This window comes from Pantherophis guttatus, chromosome 7, assembly GCF_059756535.1.
Source record: "Pantherophis guttatus breed Tessera chromosome 7, ASM5975653v1, whole genome shotgun sequence".
Lineage (NCBI taxonomy): Eukaryota > Metazoa > Chordata > Lepidosauria > Squamata > Colubridae > Pantherophis > Pantherophis guttatus.
The window spans coordinates 63,603,746-63,610,237 of NC_142069.1; positions in this window are offsets into that span (position 1 = coordinate 63,603,746).

The window sequence follows — 6,492 nt, forward strand, 5'->3', positions numbered from 1 at the left end:
GAAAAAATTAAAATAAAATTCTTCTGCTTTTTCAATAGTATTTAATCGATATCTCTCTCCTTGATACCTCAATATTATGCCAACTGGAGCATCCCATCTAAATGGAATTTGTTGTTTCTTTAATTCAGTCACCAAAAATCCAAAATCTTTTCTATCTCTAAGTATCTTAGGTGGCAACTCTTTGTAGATCCCAATCTCTCTTCCATCCACTTGAATAGTAGAAACAAAAGACTTTTGTAAAATATCATTTCTTATTCTTCTATCTGTAAAATAGATCACCACATCTCTGGGCAATTGCCTTTGTCTTGCCACCCAAGAATTCACTCTATAGACCTTGTCAATCTTGCACAAAATCTCCTCAGGATCAACCTTTAACATTACAGCAAGAGCATCAGCACAAACCCTTCTCAAATCCTCTCTGTTGTTTTCTTTTATGCCTCTGAGTCTTACAGCAAACTCCATAAATCTAAATTGCATCATTGTCACTTCATTTTCAATCCTTTGCGTTTTATTATCAACATTGGAAATTTTATGATCAGCTTCCTTCATTTTGGATTCTACTTCTGAACTAAGTTGTTCCACTTTTTTATCAATCTGGACAACTACTTCTGACAAACCAGTCATAACTGTCAATATGTCCCATTTCATCTTGTCATACTTTTCTTGAACCACCTCCTTAAATTCCTGTTGAGATTTTTCAAATTTCTGGTCCAAAACTTCATTTTGATCCCTCAGAGCCACAGCAATAAATTCCTTCAAATCTTTAAACCCAGTCTCTTGTGTTTGGATCTGTGTCTGCAAGCTTGAAAGCTGCTCTTGTGGCTTATGAGTGGGGGAGTGCCCCCCCTGCAGCTTTAGCTGGCTTTGTCTGCTTTGAAGCCATTCTTCCACGCAGACTGATTCTTTCTAAGAAAGAGGTCCTCCCTCCCTTTTCACCACAAAATCCTTTCAGAAATTTCCCCAGCTTTAGTCAAGTCCCAGGGGAGAGGGAACGGATCAAATCACTTTTAAAAGAACTTTTCCCTTTTCTTCTGGCGAGCGCTGTTACTTTTCGTTACTTTGTAGTGCATTAGACACTCAAGCAAATCCACTTTCACTTTCAGCTTTCCTTATTGCTAAAGCCGGATGCCATTTTAACAAGCCTTTACTTTCTCTCAGTTGTTTGATTCATTCACAGGGCTAATCAAAATACTTGCAGTTTGAATTTTGAGTCCAGATTCCACCCTGCTTATTTTTAGAGATTCTCTTGGCTTTCGCTCGTTATGTTGGTCGCGTCATCTGGCTCTGCTAAATGCAGAGTTGCCCCTGGAGTCCAGAGCCTTGGCGAGCTGAATAGGGAGCCTCACCCTGCTTCCTCCCAGAAGCAAAAGGGACAGTCTGGGGACTTCGTAGGGGGCTCTACCTTGTCTCGCTGGCTCTCCTCCCGATTCCTCTGGATCGCGGAGTTTTTCAAGCCGCCTCTCAGCTGTAGAGGTGGCTCTTTATGGGCGGCGGGGCTGGCGGTCTTGAAGCACCAACCGGAAGTCCCCAAAACGTACAATTTATTGACATCGCAGTACCAGGAGATGCCAGAGTCGAAGAAAAAGAACTGGAAAAAATCATGAAATATCGTGACCTGGCCATCGAAACTACACGGCTATGGATGAAAATGTAACAGTGATACCCATTGTCATTGGGGCACTTGGTACCCTGTCCAATAATTTTATAAGATACATCAACAAATTGCAGCTTCCTGCAATAACACCAGCAGAACTGCAAAAAACTGTGCTACTTGGAACATCGTCCATCTTAAGAAGGTACTTGGTTGATACCTAGGATGCTGGCAGCAACCCGTATCAACCATTAGCACCAGTCAATGGTATTTGTGATGCATTTTTAAATGTTCAGTTGACTGAGTTTCATGTTTAATGAATAAAGTAAATAATAATGGCATGGATAGATTACAAGAAGGCATTTGACTCATTATCCCACAGCTGGATTAATACCTATCTGGAAAATTTTGGAAAACTTTGGAATCAGCAAAAATATTTGTACATTTTTGAAAGCAAATATGCAAAAATGAAAAACAGTTCTAACTTCAAATGGGGAGAACATTGGTGAAGTCAACATCAGATGAGGAATCTTCCATGGGGACTCACTTTTGCCACTACTGTTCAACATCGCATTAATTCCACTGACAATAATCCTACAAAACACAAAACTGAGCTACCAAATCTCAAGCCAACATGGACAACAGAATTAAGATAGCAGCACACAGAAACTCACCAGATTTGCATCTCACTCCCCTTCCTGAGGCTAAGATTAACCTTTTCCTTTCCTGAATGACCAGACTAGGAAAGATTATCCCACCAAAGAACACACCAGTTGGCCCGGTAGCTCAATGCTGTTGTCACTACAGACTTTGGCTTCAAATATTAAGCTCAACTTTCCGGCAGCTCTCTTTGCCTATTTCTTCTCACGGCCCCATCTATAGTGTCCCTGCTGGAGAGACGAACCAGCAGATTTTTCTTCCAACAATTTGGCAACCATGAAGAGACTCCTAGCTAACCCAGCCACTGGACTGGGCCTGATAGAGCCACCACCCTGCCGGCAACAGATCCTTTTGTCTGTGGATAAGCTCCACGGACCTTGCCTGGATAGTAAAGGGAGTTTTTGAGTCTTGCACTCAACAGCTACCTGGAAAGGTGGTAAGTACCACTTAAATTGTAATTTTAAGATCCTGAAGAGTGAAAGCAAGTGTGAATGTGTATATGTAAGGAGCTTCTCCTCTCTGACCACAGATGGATCCTGCCACCTTCATGCCTTTCCCAGCCACCCCCAGATTCACTGTTAGTTCCACCGGACCATGACCAGCAAATTCTCGAAAGTAAGGGGGGTTGACCAGAGTGCAGGACCTTCTGTTAGGAGAGCTGGGCAGGTAATGGAAAGAAGAAGGTACAGTGTAACAGTAAAGCAGGACCCGGTAGAGATTAATAAGCAAAGCCCTGTGGAAGGAGTTGCCCGTACTCAACCATAAAGCCCCAATTCTGGTTGTCAAAGACCTTCTCAGCATCTAAAAAAATTAAGGTAGCCTGTTTCTCATTCTGATATTGTAAATATTCAATAATATTTAAGACAGTCCTCACATTATCTCTTAGATGTCTTTTCAGCAGAAAGCCTGCTTGGTCTTCATGTATATACCTGTAAAATCTTCTTTCGTCTTTGTGCCAAAATAACAGCAAAAAGTTTATAGTCTTTATTTAGTAATGAAATTGGTCTTAATTCTTTGTCTTTATAACATCTTGACCTTCCTTTAGGAGCAACACAATATTGGCTTCTTTCCATATCTGGGGTATATCCCCCCCCCCAGTATATCATTCATTGTGTCTTTTAGTGGTTGAAGAAATTCATCCTTGAAACATTTATAGTATTGGTTTATAAGACCATCTGGGCCTGGGGCTTTGCCTGGCCTCATTTTTTAAATAACTTCTGATATCTCAAAAGCTGTTATCAGGTCATTCATAAATTGTCTCTGAGTTTGTGATAATTTAGGTAACTGTCGTTTTGAAAAGTATTCATTTATTTTTAATATATCAATCTCCTGTTTTTTATACAAATTTGAATAAAAATTATGACAGGACTTTTTAATGAGTTCATTGTCTGTTATTATATTATTGCTTTCACAAATTTTTCCAATTATTGTCTTTTCTCTTTCTTTTCATAATTTATATGCTAACCAACTGTCTGGTTTGTTAGCAATTTCAAAAGGTCTTTGTTTTGCATAGTTCAATTTTGTTTCTATTTCCTGTACAGTTAACATAGATAATTGTTGCCGTAACAGTTTAATATAGTGTAGAATTTTAGTGTCAATGGGTGACTTTTGCAACTGGATTTCTTTCTGTGTAATTTTGCCCAATATCCTTGAGTCTTTTCCTGGAATTTTTTTTTCTCTAAGTGATTGTACTGTATGAAAGCTTGTCCCTTTTCCCAGATTATTCACAAAATATTCCTGGAATTTCTTTTTGCAGTCTTTTACAATCCTTTCCTTTTGCAAAATAGCTTCATTTAGTCTCCATTTGAAACTCAAGCTCTTTCCTCTTAAAACCAAAAGCACCAGATTATGGTCTGAGAAATATTTGGGCAGAATGTCCTCTTTCAGAATTTTATTTGCAAGATTTTTAGATATCCATATTATATCAATCCTTGAAAAATATTTATGTCTTTCAGAGAAGAAGGTAAATTCTCTGGCATCTCCATTTTTATATCTCCATGAGTCTGTTAATTCTAGATTGTCCGTCATCTCAAAAAAGGTCTTAGACAATTTACCCTATGAGGGTTTAACCCCTTTGGTGGATGTTCTATCCAAAACTGGTGTAATTACTCCATTCCAGTCCCTCAACATAAACCAGTTTCCATACGAGAAAGGCAGTAACTGCCATTAAATTATCAAAAAATGTGTTTCTATCATCATTTGGCATGTACATGCCCACCACTATTCATTTTATCTCATTAGGTTTTATTTCCACTACTATAAATCTACCATGATCATCTGCTATAAGTAGCTTAGGTTTAAATTGGGGTTTTATATATATGAAACAACTCCATTAATCTTTTTTACACCAGCGGATATAAATTCGTCTCCTAATCGTTTGTTTATCAAATATTTCTTGTCTTGTTTCTTAATATGTGTTTCTTGAAGACAGACTATATCCAAATTAAGTTTCCTCAAATAGTGAAATATTTTTTTATGCTTCAGTGGAGTATTTTAAGCGCACCATAATGGATTCCTGTACAACTACCTTGGCAGCTTCTTTTTTTCTTCTTCTCCCTGCCACATCTTCTTCAATGCCAACTTGCACAACCACTTTTTTTTTTTATCTTGGTCGGTCACTAACTTCTTTTCTATATTTCTCCACATGGATCAGGGATTAATTTATATCTGATCAAAAAATCCTTAGCTTTCTCTATGGAATTCAGCCTAAATCTTTGCTCATGGTAGTTAAGTATCACCCCTTCCAATCTATCCCAATGAAATAATATTTTTCTCTGCTTAAGGATATCAGTAATTTCTCAAAATTCTAACTAGAATTTCCTTCAAAACAATAATATCTGTATTTTCCATTTTCAGCCTGTACTTAAAATGGCAATCCAGAACCAGACCCCTTGTTATTTTTCTTGCAAAGTGAACTATAACATTTATTTTATTTTATTTTATTTTATTTTATTTTATTTTATTTTATTTTATTTTATTATTTTATTTTATTTTATTTTATTTTATTTTATTATTTTATTTTATTTTATTTTATTTTATTTTATTTTATTTTATTTTATTTTATTTTATTTTATTTTATTTTATTTTATTTTATTTTATTTTATTTTATTTTAAATTTTATTTTATTTCTATAGTGCCCTTCTCCTGCAGGACTCCGGGTGGTGTACAGCCAAGATAAAACATTGCATATAAAATTTAAAAACAATTTAAAAAACAATTAAATAATTTCGGCCCAAGATTTAAAAACAACCCAATTAAAATCAAATTCAATTAAAACTGAGAGGATGGGATCAAGCCAGCCCAGCTAGATAGAATAGGTGTGTTTTCAGGGCCCGACGAAAAGTCCGGAGGTCTGATATCGTGCGTATCTCAGGGGGTAGGTCATTCCAGAGGGCGGGTGCTGCCACAGAGAAGGGTCTCCCCCTGGGGGTCGCCAGCCGGCACTGTCTGGCCGACGGCACCCTGACAAGGACCTCTCTGTGAGAGCAAACCGGTCGGTGGGAGGCTATTGGCGGCAGAAGGCGGTCTCGCAGATACCCTGGCCCTAAGCCATGGAGCGCTTTAAAGGTGGTCACTAACACTTTGAAGCACACCCGGAAGACCACAGGAAGCCAGTGCAGCTCACGCAGGAGAGGTGTCATATGTGAGCGCCCCGTCGCTCCCATAATCCCCTGCGCGGCCGCATTCTGGACTAACTGTAGCCTCCGGGTGCACCCCAAGGGGAACCCCATGTAGAGAGCATTGCAGTAGTCCAGGCAGGAAGTGACGAGTGCTTGAGTGACCATGCGTAGGAGTCCCGATCCAGAAAGAGGCGCAACTGGCATAATAGGCGAACCTGATAAAAAGCCTCCCTGGCCACGGCTGTTATGTGCTCTTCTAAAGACAGCCGTGCATCCAGGAGGACGCCTAAGTTGTGAGCCCTCTCCGTGGGGGCCAGTGATTCACCCCCAATAGCCAGCGATGGCACCAGCTGGCTATATCAGGACGCCGGAAGCCACAGCCACTCGGTCTTGGAAGGGTTGAGTCGGAGCCTGTTTCTCCCCATCCAGGCCCGCACGGCCTCCAGGCACTGGGACATCACTTCAAGGGCATCGTTGGGGTGGCCTGGGGTGGAGATATACAGCTGAGTATCGTCAACGTACTGATGGAACTCCACCCCAAAGCCACGGATGATCTCACCTAGCGGCTTTACATAAATGTTGAACAGAAGGGGCGAGAGGACCGACCCTTGTGGCACCCCA